At 42.0% G+C, this 18,030-nt stretch overlaps 1 long non-coding RNA gene across 1 annotated transcript in view; it reads right to left on the bottom strand.

Annotated features, from left to right (window-relative positions):
• Positions 1-338, bottom strand: part of LOC118667568 — a 38,104-nt gene extending 37,766 nt beyond the window's left edge. The window contains exon 1 of the long non-coding RNA XR_004971323.1: positions 240-338. This is a non-coding gene — a long non-coding RNA (uncharacterized LOC118667568). The remainder of the gene's footprint in view (positions 1-239) is intronic.
• Between the last annotated feature and the right edge of the window lie 17,692 nt (positions 339-18,030).

Here is an 18,030-nt window from a genome sequence, read left to right as displayed (position 1 = left end):
CTTGAGTTTTTTTTCCATATTTTAAAAGACCATTGTATTTTCCTTCCAATTTACACAAATAAACTTCTATTCACTCATCATCCTCCTTTCAGCCATGTCCTCTGTGGCCACCATGTGCTAGCCTCCCTTTGAGACTGAGCATCCAAACAATATGTAAAAAGACCCTGTCCTTGGGAACTCCAAATCTGATTAGGAAGAAATATTAATAATAAGCAATTAAAATGAAGTGTTATACTGACCTAATTGGCAAAGGGAAACGCGGGGCCTTCTTTGAAAACAGCAGGGGTACAAGGTGGGAAGAAGCAGAAGCTGCCTGTTTTGTTTGTATGTCTGTTTTGGAGTCTGTGAGGACTCAGGTCAGAAGGGCCCCGCCCCGTCCACACCCCTTTCTCTGTCTGGAATGTTCCAGTTAAAGAACCAGGTGGTGGGGTTTGGGTGGCTGTGCAGAATTGAGGAACAAGTGGGTGGAGCCCTGAATTGGGGGGGGGGGGGGAATCTATTAGAGATAAAGCTGAGGAGTTATATGGAAGTCAGATCTGAAACTATAGCCAAAAGAGGTTGGGTTTACCCTGGAGGAAATGAGAAAACTTTGAAGTTCGTTAATCCAGGGAGTGCCATTAGTAGCTTTGCATGTTGGCAACACCCTTTGGCTACGGTGAAAAGAATGATTTTGATGGTGAGAAACTAAAGTCGGGGAAAACAGGCACGAGGCTGCCTGTAGCTTGGTGAAAGATGAGGTGGATCTGGCCTGGGAATGAGGGCAGAGAGATGGGGACTTGGTTTTGAGGCCTCCAACAGGTAGAACTACCTGAGTGAGCCTGAATGTTGGGAAGAGGAAAGAGAGGGGAGTCGATCTCAGGTTTCTGACTTGGCTTACCTAGTACAATTTAAAATCTGCCCTAAATCTCCTGTTCTCCTGGGAAGAGACATCACCATTCACTCATTCATCAATTCAACAAACACTACTGAGCATGCCAGGCCCTGTCTGAGGCACTGGGGACACAGCACTGAACAAAGCTGTATTAATTCCTGCCACCGCGGACATTACATTCTAGTAGAGAGAAAGACAACCAACAAGTATATTAGAATGTGTCAGGTGTTGATAACTGCCCAGAGGAAAAAGGGGGATAGCCAGATAAGAGGGTGAGAGTGTTGGGGGGATGTTAGATAACACAGGTGGTGAGAGGAGTGACCCTTGAGCAGAAACCTGGAGGAAGCTGGGAAGGGATGAAAAAGAGTGCTTCTGGCAGAGGAAACGGCTAGTGCACAGGTTTAGAGACTAGAGATGATGTCCTTGGAAAGAATCCGCACGCCACACATCCTCATCACCCAAACGCAGCCAGTCGTCCCGGGAAGGGTCTAACTGAGGCAGCATGCTGCCTCCATCTTGTACCCCCGGCAGATATCCCAACTCTGTTGAAAGATTACCTGAGACCTTAGGAAGCAAAACCTCTTCAGCTTTTTGGAAGGAGAACTCTCGGTGTTGGAAGAAGCAGGGTTGTTACTATCAGGGAATAGATAATGAAAGAGACTCTACAGATTACTCCTTCAGGAAAGTGCGGGATGGAAAAGGCAGGACCCACGGTGTGCTCAAGCCAAGGAGAGGCCTCCCAGAATACAGGGAACAGCCAGCCACCAGGCCCCACAGGATATAAGAGCAAACAGAAGGGGGGGCCCTGCCCAGAGGAGGAGCACCCTCCCCACAATCCACCTTCCATCGGAAGGCTAAGAAGGCATGTGTCTAGGGGTCAGTTCCCAGAGGGGCAAAGAAGGCATTCTAAAGGGTTGGAAAGCAGATGCAAAGGGCACATCTGTGATCCCTATGGCCTTGGAGGAGGATGTAAGCAGAAAAGAGCACAGACAGAACCCAGGCAACAGCACCCTCAAAGGTATGGCCAGAGGTGGAGGAAATGAGTAGAAAGGCTGAGAAAATGGGCAGAGAAGTGGGAGGAAACCCAGGAGAGCTTGGGCCAGGGAAGGAAAGAGCTTTAAGAAGCTAGTGGTCAATGAGAGCAATCCAACAGAGAAGTCAAGGGAGATGAGGCTGACACCCGCCCACAGGATTGAGAAGCCAAAATAAAAGGAGTTGGGAGTGAATAGTGGATGGTGAGGATATTTTTCTCGATTCATGAAACTGTTGGAGAAAACAGAAAGAAATGCAATTAGGACATGCAATTAGGTAGGAATGTTCGTTGAGTTTTTGTTTGTAAGTTTGTTTTGAAGATGTTAAAAGATAAACTGAGACATATTAAAAATTTTTTAAAGCTTATTTGAGCAAAAATCTATGTGAATTGGGCAGCACCAAAGTGGAACTGTTAGGAGAGATCCACTGACAAGAGCTGGGGCAACACTGCTATAGCATCCAGAGAGGCACAGCAATGCAATCATTTGATTGGCTATAGCTTCAGCAGTTGCCTCATTTAGGAACTCCCCCCCCCTCCCCCCAAGACTGTTTGTGATTGGTTGTCCTTAGATTTCAGTTTCTTAACCTTGAGGTATTACAAGCCCAGGTTTTGGTTTTCTAAAGTAGGTTGCTAAGTCATTAAAAGCACTTTAGTCTAATGGTCTCCTTGTTCAATTAATTTACCAGGGAAAACATAAAGGTGGTTAAATATTGAGGGCATAGAAGTAAGTAAAGAGGGATAAATTGAGATATAAGAAGAGGAGGAGAGGCAAAGCCAGGCCTGGATCAGCATTCTGAGGGTGGGGAAGGAGGCAGGGGTGTGGTGAGCAGATTTAGGACAGGAGGTTGCGACTGAATGATAGTATATTTTTTAAATGTCTTTATTATTTCCTTTGCTCTCTATCTTCCAGGCAGCAGCGATGGCTGTCTATACTCGCTGTCCCCAGTGGGAAAAACTCAGCTTTCAGTTTCAAAATAGAGCTCCTCAAATCCCGGCTAAGGCAAATTTGAAGGCTGAGAGCTTTGGTTTGTGAGAGTGAAGGCTGTTAAAGGGAAGAGCTTGGGATGAAAAATGTGAGGCAAGCCTGGAAGATGAATTGTAGAAACTTCATTTCTTTAATATACCCTTTGTCCTTTCTTCCATCACCCAGCACCCCGACTCTCCTGACTTTGCAGTCTTTCCAGGTAAGGACCAGAGGTTGCTTTCCTGAAAAATGGCAAAGGAAGAACCTCAAGACATTAGGGGGAACCTGAAAAACCCTGAGAAATTCACCCAACTTCAGTAAGTATTGCAAGCAAGCGCTGATGGCAACTATGTGGCTTGGCTTCCTAGACATGAGAGGCTAATTAAAGTGAAATCTAGATATTCCATATGAAATTCCAGCAAAGCAAATTTAAATGAGCCTATATAACCAACTACTTTCCTTGTCATACTTATGCATATAACAGGCCAAAGTAAATGAAACTGAATTTATACAATAAGTTAGTCTTAATTTGACTATCTTTGATAACATGAGGGTGATTTTAAAGGGAAAAATTGTTTCAATAGAAACCATAATGTCCAATTGTGGATATTAGGTTCTAGTTCAGTTGTCTTTAAAATCTTATTTTTCACCAATGGACTGGACTGGATCCTGATTTTTTTCTAATGAAAGTGTTTAGTTACAGTCCTCTTAACTAGCATTTCACTTTTTCTCCCATCCTCCCCGACGCACCAAGGTGAGTCTGCTCTGTGCCTCACTCCTTGAAATTTATGGAGAGCTAAAACGCTTTTCCTGAGCCTTGCAACTGCAGACCCCAGCTAGACGACATGAGGAAAACTTCAGAGAAATCTTCAACAACAGTTCCTATGTGAACCATTTCGGTGAGTGATACTGTATAAGCCACACGAAGAGCTTGTTTGAATTCGTGTCAGGAATTTCATCAGGGATGTTTGAACTTCAGACCAGGGGAATCTGCTGGATTGTCCTTGCTTGCCTTCATTCCAGCAAAAATAAATCTCGGAGCCTCTCATCTCGAGGTTCTCAACTGATAGTCATCAAGATTCAGAGACTGACTGTGGTTTGCCCTGGTCATTACTTACAGTACAGGTGTCCTGGCCTACTGCTTTTTCTATCATTGCTGTGGTTCCTGCTTGTAAACTGAACACCTAGAACATCCGTCTAAGGCTCAGGGACCATCAGAGAAGAGGTGGGTGTGTGAGGTTGTAAGAGCCAGATAAAAGGGGCACAACAGCCAGACAAATCTGACTTCATCTTATGAGCTAATCCTCCCTCTTGATGGAATCTGGACCCAGTTGCCCTATATTCCTCAAGATTGAGGAATGATCCAAAAAAAAAAAGAGGGTAATTGTAACCACATAGAAACTTCATTTCTTTAATATAACCTTTTCTCCTTTCCTTTTGATTCAAACTGGCCTCATCCAGCACCCTGACTCACCCACGCCCCTCTCCCTTGAACGTCCACTCCCTTAATCATTAAGCCCACAGGACAATGAGGTTCTGACCGGCATTAAATAATCTTAAGAAAAAAGCCTCAAGTCTGTTGACTCCAAAGATAGAGTTTTGGTCAAACTAGAGACAACATCTAGGCCTCAGTTGTGTTTCAGCTCCAGGCCCAGAAAAATGATGACACCAGATGAGGCAGCACCATGGCTGGCATCGGGACCAGATACAATGATCAGCCACAACCACAACTCCTTAGTTGCCATGATTAATGTGTTTCCCTTATACAACCCACCTGCTGGAAGCCATTGGGGAGCCATGCTTTTGAGCATTAGCTCACCTGTATTTCAGGAGGTGAGCCACTTCCTACAAATAAATCCTTTCGTTTCTGCAAACTCTTGTTTGTGTCTTATTGGGCTTTGACACACACAGGCAAATGGATTCCTTCAGTCCCATAATAAGAGTGCTGGCCTATAAAATAAGTCATAGAAAGAAGGCAGGATTGATGTCAAAGTAAGTTTTCCCAGCATACAGGAAGGAGGTAAAAATCCTTCCTTGTGTTGACATAAGAAACATCCAAACCTGTAGAGAATTTTTATGAGTTTAGCCAAACTAATGACAACTGCCATGAAGCTGAATCTCAATGGACTGAGAAAATGCTCCAAAGAATGGCAGTTTTACAGCTTATTTTATACATTTAGAATGAAAGGAGGGGACATAAGGAAGGTTGCAGGAAATCCATTGTTGTCGATTAAGGGGACAGGAGGAAGCAAAGGGGGGTAGAATCTCTGGGAATGAATAAAAAGTGAAAAGAAGAGATACTTCTTTTTACATTGGTGGGTATAGAACGGTTAATAATGAACATTTACAGCACATAGAGATGGAATGCAGGGAACAAGATAACAGTGCAGGGTTCTGTGCTCTCCTGGTGCTGGGAGATTGTGCTCTTGATGGGTCTGGAAAAGAATCACCCTGACATTCCAAAGGTAAGTTATCTTAGATGCAAAAGGGCAATACACAGGCTTAGTTAGGTAAAGATTGACCTTTTCAAGGAAGCCACAGGCCTAAGGCATGACTACCCACTGTGACCTGCTTTTAGTTAGGAATTTTGATGTTCAGACCATCCTATGTGGTTACTTTCAGTCTCTGAGTTTGTAGGGCCCACCATGCTGGCCTCTCCTGAGTTTGTCTGGTTTAGCATGCGATTCTTTTTCCATCCACACCTGACTGAGAGGAAGCCATGGAGAGAATTAAGAGAAAGAAGCACCAAGGTGAGTCTGCTCTGTGCCTCACTCCTCAAGGTCAAAACCAAACCGGTGGGGTCAGGATGGAAATACCCAGATAGGCTTAGGGAACAGAATGATCTCACAGGGTCTCAGTCATTGGGCAGTCAGGGGAGAGAAAATATGGTGATACAACAGCATATTAGTGAGAAAGGGTCTGAAAGAGCTCCCTTCACCCACTCTAAGTATTCCAGGGGACATGGAGAATGTGAAACAATTCCTATAATAAGTAGCCCTGAGATCTAAGACATTTAACAGATTTCTATTTTCTTGCCCATACTATACAAGCAGTGGTTCTCAACCTTCCTAATGCCGCGACCCTTTAATACAGTTCCTCATGTTGTGGTGACCCCCAACCATAAAATTATTTTCGTTGCTATTTCATAACTGTAATTTTGCTACTGTTATGAATCATAATGTAAATATCTGATATGCAGGATGTATTTTCAGGGGTCACGACCCACAGGTTGAGAACAGCTGTTAGTTGGCAGGGAGAAAAGCTCTTCTTAGACACCAGGAACCCAGAATGATGAGACAGCAGCCATCCTGGAAGTGGCTGGACTGCTCTGGCAAAGGCATGAGGATTCCAGAGGATCCACCCAGACAATTAGATATTTACTTTGATAAGTTTTTTTTATTGTTCAAATGAATCACATGACCCCACGGCCATCCTCAGGGGGCCCAGGAAGTGTAATTCAGAGATGTTTGGTGAGCAGCACTAATGAGTACACATCTCCCTGATAAAAGGGAGCACTGTGCCACACAGCACTGCACAGCGCAGGGAGAGGGGACAACAGAAGAAGCGACAGGGACAGAGCTGAGGCTCAAAGTAGCAACGTTACTGAGCTGAGGTGGGTGGGGTCCAGGAGGAGATCCACACACCACACCAGCCACAGACGTTGCTCAGAAGAGGGTGTGAAAAGCACAGAGGCCATGGCCACTGCCTGTGTGCATGAGACAGCAGAGCTGTAGCCAGTAAAGAGCACAGGAGTATCTACTCCGGGCTCCTGAAAGCTACCACAAATTTAGATTGATTGAAATAATTAAATCAAAATTGGCCATATAAACTTATAAATTATCTACTTATAAATTGTAGACTGCATTATCTTGAAATAGCAAAAGAAGTGTATGTCACCATCAGAGTAAAAGGGGATTTGTGAGAAATTCTAGTCCAGTTATGGAATAAATACATAATGAGAGGTAGTTGACTGTCCATCTAAGCTATGACTGGACCTTATTCTTCCATGATGAATAAGTGTGGGGTGGGTTTGAGGGGACAGAGATTAATGCCACCATAAAGATCAGGATATTCACGTCAACGGGCTCTGCGAATGAAGAAATAAGGTGACCTAGAACTCTGCTCGGAATGACCAAACCCTTGGAAACTGATAGTGGCCCAAGAGCCAGTAACCCTGAATCATGTCACCCCAGGGAACACCAAGACTAGTAGGTACCTGTGCCCCACCAGGCAGGATCCAGGGGAGAAGAGAACATAGCACAAGCTCATCCACACAGGACACATCTGGTTCAATGATGGCTGTGCACTCCTGGAGAGAAGTCAAAGAACGGCCCCTGACTCAGAGAGGGACAGAGGGAGACAGCAAAGATCCCACTCACATTGCTTGGACATCTGCAGTGAAGTCACATGGTTGGCTGTACATATCTGAATTGTGCCGTGCCAGCATTGCCAAGGGTGAACCCTGAGTGGGGGCGTTGAAGGATTAGAAAAGACAGGCAAGAGAATAAAGCTGGGCGCTAGGTGGGACAATGCCCTCTCTGATGGAGAGACAGCACCTCGAACTACAAGCCGTGTCTTTATTTTATAGCAGATTCCACGAGGCAAAGTAGAGGCGTGATCAAGATGTTTACAACATTCTCGTGGGTTTCGATCCTACTCAATTACATGCACCTGAATGCTATCAAGCCCACATCACTCAGACACATGGGGCCACGTGTTCGGACCATAGGTTCAAGCTTACAATTATAGTTGTTGGCTATAATTGTGCTGGGAGGGCTCTGCCCTCCAAGCTGGGACTTGCACATGGCCATGAGAGGACTGTGCCAAACACTATAGCCGCTCTCCACACTGAATGAAAAGAGACTAGATGTTGGAATCACACTGAGGTTCAAGGACTCTTCTAACTACTACAAAATTTTAACTTGTCTGAGTCCATTTTTCCTATCTATAAAATGGAGAGAAGTGCAATTTCCATGAGTATTGGAATGATGATTCAACAAGATAATTCATGGATTGTCTCTGACATGTAGAAAACATGTGTGAAATACAACTGTTTTCTACTGGTGACCCATCTGGTCATTCAGAGACGTTACTCCCTGCTTGCCTTCCTGATGTGAAGTACTCTTCACAGTCCCAGTAAATCAGTGGTTCTCAACCTTCTGGCCCTTTAAATACAGTTCCTCATGTTGTGACCCAACCATAAAATTATTTTCATTGCTACTTCATAACTGTAATGTTGCTACTGTTATGAATCGTAATATAAATATCTGATATGCAGGATGGTCTTAGGAGACCCCTGTGAAAGGGTCGTTCGACCGCCAAAGGGGTCGTGACCCACAGGTTGAGAACCACTGCAGTAAATCATTTGGAAAATCAAATGCAAATGGGCGTTATACACGTCAAAAGTATAAATGTCACGCAATGAACTACACAAATGGTTATTGAGCTTTGACAATCCTTCCTGCCCCTTCCCTGGCAAGACCTGCTCTGTTGTATTATATGACAACAGAAGAGTAAAAGGCTGATGACGATTTCTTTTATAGCTACAAGCCCTTCAGCTCATTGATAACAGAATTTAATTGAATGGCCAATGGTCCTCATGGGTTTGGAACCCATTTGGCGTCTGTGTGTGTATGGGGGGTGAGAGATACTTCTGCATTGGACATCAGGTACTATGAGATATTGAGTGAATTAAAGACAATACTAATTCACTGACTATAGTATTCTGGTTGTCTTTTGCTGCCTAACAAGTTTCCCAACACTTTGTGGCTTAAGACAACAATTTAATTTTCTTTTTCATGGTTCTAGGGCTGATGGGCTCAGATGGTCAGTTCTCACTTGGGGTCTCTCATGCAGTTGTGGTCAGATAGCAGGCTGGGGCTGGGGTAGGTATCTAGGTTGGGATGGCTGGTGATTGGATGAATATCTCTCCCCTAATAGGACCTCTCCTTTCTTAAAGAAAATGGTAGGTGTTTTTTTTTAAGCTAAAAAATTTATTTTCCTTGAGGTAGCATTAGGTGATTTGGGATAATCATAATACAATTTGGATGGAAGTGAGGGTGGGGTTAGGCATAGTGGTTAAGAACATGAGCCTTAGAGATAGAGACTTTGGGCTCAATTAGCTACTTCACCACTTTGTTGGCTTTCTCACTCACTAGCTGTGTGGCTTTAGAACAGATCCTTACCCTCTCTGAGCTTCATTTATCCCATCTCTAATAGGGCTAATAATGCCTACCTTTCAGGGTATTTGTGAAGACTGAATGAGATAATCAAGAGCATGCCTTGTGTTCAGAGGGTGCTTTAAGTGTTTGATGATGACAGGGGAAAGTATTTCAGGAGGCAAGTCTAGATGCAAAAGCCCAACAAATGAGAAATTTCAGTGCTAAAATATTCAGTCATTTCCAGGATCTCTGGCAATGGCTGGAATCAAACAATCCCAGTACTATTTTAATCTAAGAAGGGAAAATGTACTTTTGATGAGCAAAGTTGCTTTTGGATACTTGTTTCTACCTGCAGCATTGCCCTTGTAGGGTATCCCCCAAAGAAAACCATGGTCGTGGCTTAGTCTGGGACCTTGGAAATGGGGTTGTGTTTGATTTCAGTGGTGGTGTTTGGCTCTGGGGAAAGGGGAAGCTCAGATCACAGCATGCTCTAAGTGGGTGTGTCCTGGGAATGCCCACTGCTGGTCCTTTGTACACAGCACCTCTCCCACAAACTGTCAGATCTCTCGGTGACAGCTAAATGCGTGCTTTAGACATGTGTTAAAAATCAGGCACGCCAGGCCCAGCTCAGATTTCATCTCACTGAATCACCTTCTGCGTTGGCCCTTAAGAAAGAAAGCAACAACCTCAAATGCAGATTAAGTTGCTTTCAGGTAGAGTTACAGGACAGAGGCCTGGCTGGGGAAATGTTCCTACAATTTAAGGGCATTAAAGAGGACCTATTGCTTGAGCACTTCAAGAACTATAGAAATTGGCAAGCTTTGCTCATTTTTATTTTTTTAAATCTTAGTGGGTCTTTAAAACTCAACTTTAAGCACTGGTCTAAAAACTAGATAGGAAACAACAATTTTTATCTCCATCAATATTAAAGCTGGGGACAAGCCCTCCGCCCAAGTGACAGGAAAGCGTCCAGAACTAATTGGAGTCCCCAGGAAGATTTAGAAAATCATTGTGCCTTAAGAGGGGCTAGAATTGACTATCTACTTTTGGCCCACTATGGAAGATGATCTCTCCCCACTACAAATAAACAGATGATATAAAATGCAGGCCAGGAGTGGAGAGAGTCTGACTAGGTAATTTTAGCCATTGACACAGAGACATGTTTTGCCGCTTAACAAGATCAAGGCTAAACTTGGAGTGTACAGAGTCCCTTAGCATCTTCTGTGGTCAAATATGCAGCTTGGCGATCAGTCAGGATAGGAATGAGCACAGAGGATGCATCCCCTTCAGCTCAGCCACACGGCTCAGCCAGGCTCTCTACAATAATAAGGATCTGTTTGGTTCTTCTTTCTTTCAGGGAAAGGACATTAAAAACAAACAAACAAACAAACAAACAAACAAACAAACAAAAACCAGCAAAAATCCTTGGCCAAATTTGAATTATGAGGTCAAGAGACAAAATAATCAGCAAGCTTAAGTGAAATAGACAGAGGCAACCAACTAATCCAAAATGAAATGAAGTGAATATCTTAAATCATTTAACAAGTACTTCTTGAAGCCAGAACTGTGTACTTAGCTGTGATTTCTAAATATTTTTAATTTGAACCATACAGAGATGAAAATGGATTTTGCAAAGTAATTAACCAAAATAACGTGACCACCGAAAACTAAGGGAGGCTTAGGCAGCCTTAAAAGAAGTATAAAGAGTTGAAAGAGGAAGGTGATGTTATTGTTTTGTTCTGTTAGGGGTTTCGCATACCACAGTTTAAGAAGGAGTTAGTGATAGCCTGGGGCATGTTCAAAGGGGAGGAACCAGGGTGGCAGGGAAATGCAAAACCCTGTCACAGAGAGACTGGTCAAGAACCAGGTCTATTTGGGGAGCTCTGGGAGGGGGCTCCAGGGACACAGGGACACAGTGCTTTGTTTGCTTTTCCATTATTTTAATTTGAAAGTCAGTCGTGTGGTTTCACCTTGTTTGTCTAGAAGTTCCAGGACAAATATTGGGTATAGGCTGAAAATTGTCCCTCAGTTATGGAACGATGTGCCTCAGTGTTAGCACATGCCCTGCTGGAGTGGATGGAAGGTCCCTTGACAGTGGTATGGAGAGAGATTTCAGCATTGGATGAAACTGGGCCAGGATGAAATAGATGTAGAGGGCGGTGGCATAGTTGTATTAAGAGCTCAGTTCCAGAAACAGACAGATGTGGGGGCTTCACTCATTTATTTCATATGGCCCTGAACACTCTACTCAGCTTCTCTGAGCTTCAGTTGCTTCATCAGAAAATGGAGATAACAGTGCCTGTGCCAAAAGGTTGTTTTGAGAAGTAAACAGGTTATTGCCTATAAAGAGTTTCATATTCTGCTTGAATGTGCTTAATAAATAGCAGCTATTCTTCCCATTAGTCATGAGTATTAGGGTTTTTATTACCCTTATGGTCAAATGTAAATTTCCCCAATTATCTAGATTCAGGAAACTCAACCTACAACACATGTTTCCAACCACAAGGTGGCAGACAGATCGGCACTCTATTTCATGCTCTGGGATCTACGTTGGAGGTGAGAAGCTTTCTCTAAGGGTAAATTTCCATTTTTAATCAAATTCTTGTTTTATTATGGCTCTCTTTAGATTTCCTATTTCTTCTTCAGTCAGTTTCATTAATTTGTAACTTTATATGACTGCCCCACCCCTTTAAAATATGTTTTTATTGATTTTTAGAGAGACCAGAGGGAGGGAGGGAGGGAGGGAGAGAGAGAAACATCTATGAGAGAAAGAGAGAAACATCAACACCAATAGACTGCCTCCTCCATGCCCCTTGCTGGGGATCAAGCCCACAACCCCCACAACTGGGGCATGTGTCCTGAGTAGGAATTGAACCAGCAACCTCCTGGTGCATAGGTCAACACTCAACCACTGAGCCACACCAGCCAGGCATGAATCTCCCCTTTTAATCTAAATTGTCAACATAAAGTAATTCATTGTATGCTCTTATAAACCCTTTTAATTTCTTTAAGGTTGGAAGTTATGTATCCTCTTTTATTCCTGACTTTGATCATTTGTATCCTCTCTTTATTTGTTAGTTAGACTAAATAGATTTTGCAACCTTGACACTATTGACATTTAGGCCCAATAGTTTTTATTATGGATAGGGCTACCATGCATTGTAGGATGTTTAGTAGCATCTCTGGCCTCTACCCACTAGATGCCAATAATACACACACACACACACACACATACACACACACACATACACACACGTACACACACGTACACACACACACATACCAAAGTATGACAATTAAAAAATTCTCCAGTTATTGAAAATTTCACCCCCCTGGGGGTGGGGAGAGGGGGGACAAAGTCATCCCTGATTGAGAAAAACGGGTCTACATAAAGTTTTAATTTGTTGATTTTTTCAAATAACCAGTTTTTGTTTTCATTGATTTTATCTATATTTTGTTTTTCATTTAATTTGTGTGTGCTCTAATCTTTCATTTCTTACCTTCTACTAGCTTTAGGTTTAATTCACTCCCCCCACCATAGTTTCTAAAAGTGGAAGCTTGAGGGTACAAAAAGTGATTTTAAGACAAATTGTATTTTGGACAACTTGGATTTTAGTAAACTTAGCACCTTAGCTGGGAGAACTGTTTAATAATCAGTTAATAAGAACTTCTTATCCAGAACAGTTTAATAATCAGCTATTAAGAATTGTTTAATAATCATTAATAAACAGACAATAGTAAAATAAAAGCTTTTCCCCAGCCTTCAACTTTGCCTTTCCTAAGCAAAATATTGTGTAAAAAACTTAGCTGTGGTTAACTTCTAGCCAACTCTCTTACATAATAATCCTGAATTCCCTAAATGAAATGAATTGTTATCTTCCTTGAAACTTCTTTTCACTTCCCATCTATGGTACATTCTGACCTCTTTTCATTTACTTACACTGGTAGATTAGCTAATATAATTAAACAATTGCTGCTGGTTATATAAGGGAATATTATTTTTCTAAGTGCTATAAATAATGAACAGTACATGTAAGTGATCAATAAACAGTAGATGCTAATGTAATTACTCTCATAATGGTGATGATGTAGACAATGAAGGAAGTATCATTCAGAAAAATTAGACTTTAAAGTAAGGACAGAACTTCCAGTCATGATGGTGGCATAGGTAAACATAGTACTCAACTCCTCCCACAATCATATCAAAATTACAACTATACTACAGAACAATCATCATGCAGAGCTACCTGAAATCTAGCTGAAGAGAAGTCTTACAACCAAGGATATAAAAAAGAAGCCACATCAAGACTGGTAGGATGGCAGGGATGCCCAATGGGCTGGTCCTGCAGTAGGCAGTTAGATAGACAAGAACAGAGCAAGACAATGGGCCAGGTATAGAAAGTCACCAGGGTAGAAAGTCCTGGGTGCCTAGCAAAGGACAACTGTAGTGTGGGACACCATCCCCAGGGTGACCTTTCCTCCCCAAGCATATTGCTGGTCATGTGGTTTGGACCCCCTGACCTTTCCTCCCTAGATATAACACTAGGCCACAGATGTATTTCAGCTCCAGGCCCAGAAAAGCAGCAAAACCAGAGAAGCAATACCATGCCAAGTACCATAAATGATCCTCCATGGTGGTCACAGCCAGTCCTTGCAGCCAATGGGCCTGCACTCATTGGCGTGCATTCAGCAATCAAGGCTCAACTATAACAGTAGGGTGCACACAGCACACATGGGGGAGGGGGCTCTTATGGAGTGGCCAGCTCAGGTAAACAGGAAGGTTGTGCCACAGGACCCTACAGGACACCTACTACATTAGGCCACTTTACCAAGTCTTGAAGATGTAGTAGCTTTATCTAATACATAGAAAGAAACACAGGAAAGCTGCCAGAATGAGGAGACCAATAAACTTGTCCAAATGAAACAACAGAACAAAACTCCAGAAAAATAACTAAAGAAAATAGACAAGCAATCTATTAAATGCAGAGTTCAAAACACTGGTTATAAGGATTCTCAATGAACTTATGGAAAGAGTAGATGAATTTAGTGAGAACTTCGACAAAAAGATAGGAAATATAAAAATGGAACTATAAAACATAAAAATGAACCAGTCAGAAATACAGAATACATGAAGTAAAATGAAGAATACATTACAGGAAATTGTCAGTGGAGTAGATGTAGCAGAGGATCAAATCAGATATTTTGAAGCTAAGGAAGCAGAAAACACCCAAACAGAACAGCAAAAAGAAAAAAGAATCCAAAAAAAATGAGGATAGGGTAAGGAGCCTCTGGATAACAAGTGTACCAACATTCGCATCATAAGGGTGCCAGAAGGAGAAGAGAAAGAATAAAGAAATGGAAACCTGTGTGGGGAAAAAAAAGGAAACTTCCTAAACCTAGTGAAGGAAACAGACATACAAGTCCAGGAAGAACAGAGTCCCAAAGAGGCACTCACCACAACACATCATAATTAATATGCAAAAGGTTAAGGACAAAGAGATAATCTTAAAAACAGCAAGAGAAAAACAGTTACCTACAAGGGCGCTCCCATAATACTTAGTTGATTTATGAACAGAAACCTTGCAGGCCAGAGAGATTGGTAAGAAATATTCAAAGTGATGTAAAGCAAGGACCTACAACCAAGATTACTCTACCCAGAAAAGCTTTCATTTAGAATGGAAGGACAGGTTAAGAGCTTTCCAGACAAGTAAAAGCTAAAAGAGTTCATTGCCACCAAACCAGTTAAAGGATCTTCATAAAGATTAAAAAAAAAAAGAAGGAAAAGAAGATAAAATATATGAATGATAAAATGGCAATACATACTTACCTTTCAACAACTGAATCTAAAAATAAAATAAATGAACAAGCAGAACAAAAACAGATTCATAGATACATTTTGATGGTTGCCAGATGGAAGGGGATTGGGGGGAGGGGTGGAAAAGGTGAAGGGATTAAGAAGTAAAAATTGGTAGTTATGGAATAGCCATGCAGATATAAAATACAGCATAGGAAATATAGACAATAATATTCTAATAGCTATGTATGGTGTCAGATGGGTACGAGATTTATCAAGATGATCACTCAGTAAGTTACATAATCTCTAATCTCTGGGGTGTACACCTGAAATTAATATAATATTGTTTGCCAACTGTAATTGGAAAATAAAAAGTTATTTAAAGTAAAAAAAAAAAAGGACATTTCCAAATCATGGAAGGATAGAGGAGATATAATCAAGTACAACAGAAAGAAATACTTAGTTTAGTATCCAGACTGATGATCAAACTCCATTCTAAGAGCGCAGGTGCTAAAGCTGGGATGCAGTTACTGCCAGGAGCTAAGGGAGGGATGGCTTTAAGCCTTCTTAGCAAGCATTACAGACAAGCCATGGAAACCAAAATCAGTTAATGAACACCAAGGTCAGCAGCAGAGCTAACTACAGGAGACTGGGTGAAGGTGGAGCAGGACAGAATATGAATATTTGGAATGAAGTGAAAAGGACCCTGGGAGAAGTAAAAGGGGCCCACTTAGTTTGCAGGTGGCCTTTCTGAGTTCTCTGTGCATGTTAAGGGTCTGGTAGGCTTACAGGTTACAGGGACGCTGCCATCAGCTGGAAGCCTCATCTGCTGTTCACTATGCACAGGGGAGGTGCTGTCTCTGTCTCTGTGAGGCACATGCAGCTTTACAGGGCCTGTCAGGAGGAAGGCAGCTCAGCTCCACTTTCCCTTTCTTGATTCCCATTCCCATCCTTGTCCCTGTCCTTTTACCAGTCCCAATTCCCCTTCCATTCCCCTTCCTTCTTTTCCCCCCTTTGTTGACCTAGAGAGGAAGGAAGGAAGAGAAAGAGAGAAATACCAATGTGAAAGAGAAACACCTATTTGTTGTCTCCTGTATCCACCCTGACCAGAGATTGAACCTGCAACCTAGGTATGTGCCCTGACCTGGAATCAAACCCACGACCTTCCAGTGCACAGGACGATGCTCAACCAACTGAGTCACACCAGCCAGGGCTGTTTTCCTTCTTTTAGTCCCTCTTCCTCTGCCCAGACACAGCTTGTCTCTCACAGATTACATTACTCAGGCTAGGGCAATATGCTTTCACCACCTTAAATCCTGCTTCTTGCATAAAACATCAATTCTTCCTGTTCCAGGACATCCTGGGTGTGGTGCACTGCTGTTTACAGTACAAGAACATATTGTATATAGCATCACATAGCCACCCAGCTGGGGACATGTTGAAATAGGAAAACTTGGTCTGGAACTGAGATCCTGTGGGCACCCTTGTTCTGGGTATGAGACATGTCTATGAGCTGGCAAATGAGGCATGAAAGCGACGGGGGGGGGGGGGGGGTTGGGGGGGGGGGCGCGGCACACCTTAACAGAAAGAAAGAGATTTAAAGAAAAGGGAATAGAGAATCTATAAGGTAACACCTACATGTGATAGGAGCTTTCAATGTATTATTTGATTTAAATTTTGCAATTCTATAAAATAAGGGGACCTCTTCTCCCTTATTTTATGGAAGAGGAAAGTGGGGCTCACAGACCATAACAAATAGCTTGCCCATTATGAGCATGTGGCAGAGCTGGAATTCCAATGTAGGCTTGGATGACCCCACTGCTTCACACACCACTTGGTGGAAATCATGATGTCACATTGGTGATCTCCAATGACACTACTAACAGAATGAAAAGTCAAGTCACAGACTAAAAGAATGTATCTGTAATAAATGTATCTCATATAGTACTTTTAGGTATACTACATAAAGAACTCCTAGAAATTAATAACACAAGTCAATAAAAAAATTTTTAAAGGGCAAAAGACTTAGACACGTCACAAAAGCAGATGTACAAATGGATACTAAACATATGAAACGGTGATTAACATAATTAGTCATCAGGGAAATGCAAATGTAAACCCTCATGGAATACCTCACTAAAACAACTAAAATAAAAATGTCTAAAAACTTCAAATGTTGATGAGGACAGGGAGCAACCTGAACTCTCATAAAACACTGGTGGGAGTATAAGATAGTACACTTTGGAAAGCAAAGTGTCAGCTTCTCAGGAAGGTAAGTGTACATCAAATCACAACATTATACATGAATCTGAAAAATACTATGGTAAGCAAAAGGAAAAAAAGCCAAACACAGAAGATTATATTCTGTTTGATTCCATTAGTTACAGAATTTTTATAGAAGCAAAACTCATCTCTGGTGCATTTCAGTTTTAGAAATTATGCTTAAATAAAAAGATGTATGGTAAAAATTACCTCATTATCTTCACCATCCTGCTCAGCCCTCCAAACAAACAAACAAAAAAACAACAACAAAAAACCCAGATAGTATGATCTTTGAATTCACTTAACCAGGCACACATAAACTAACTGCACTTGTCAACTCTTCCCCAATCTACATTTACCTCTTCCCTTGGGCTCTTATATCTATAAAATATGTGATTGTTACTATGTGGCTAAAGTAAATATTATTACTATAAGTACTGAGTGAATTTACCAATGTCCATTTTCACATTAAATATTAGTAAACTTTGATTTCTTACTTTTAGAAAAGGGTAGGAAGTTGCAATATTTTCTTCTTGTACTCCAGCTGTTCACCTTGCACGCACTCTAGATATGTGTCTACAGCTCTGAAGACCACTGGTCTCATGCTTTGCATCAGGACTTTTTGCCACTTGCAACTGAAAGAGATAACATTTTATTCTGTTGACAATAAGTAGCCTCCAAAGTATTTCAAAAAATGGAGGGAAGTATCTCACAGCATAGTGCAGGGACTAAAGGCAGAAGGGTCAGTTAAAGTCTGGAAGAGGTTGGTGGCTTGAATTAAGACAACGGAATGGAGATAAGGAGATGGAAGTAAGAGGCACTTAGTAAGCAGAATCCAAAAGATGTTCAGGTAAAAACTCATAGGTCTTGGTGGTGAGTCAGATGTGGAAAGTTGAGGACATGAGAGGCATCATGAATGGTACCCAGGTTCCTGGCTCAGACAGT

This window comes from Myotis myotis, unplaced genomic scaffold (assembly GCF_014108235.1).
Source record: "Myotis myotis isolate mMyoMyo1 unplaced genomic scaffold, mMyoMyo1.p scaffold_m19_p_12, whole genome shotgun sequence".
Classification (NCBI taxonomy): Eukaryota; Metazoa; Chordata; class Mammalia; order Chiroptera; family Vespertilionidae; genus Myotis; species Myotis myotis.
Note: the sequence above shows the minus strand (reverse complement) of the source record. Positions and strands in the feature narration are given on the sequence as shown.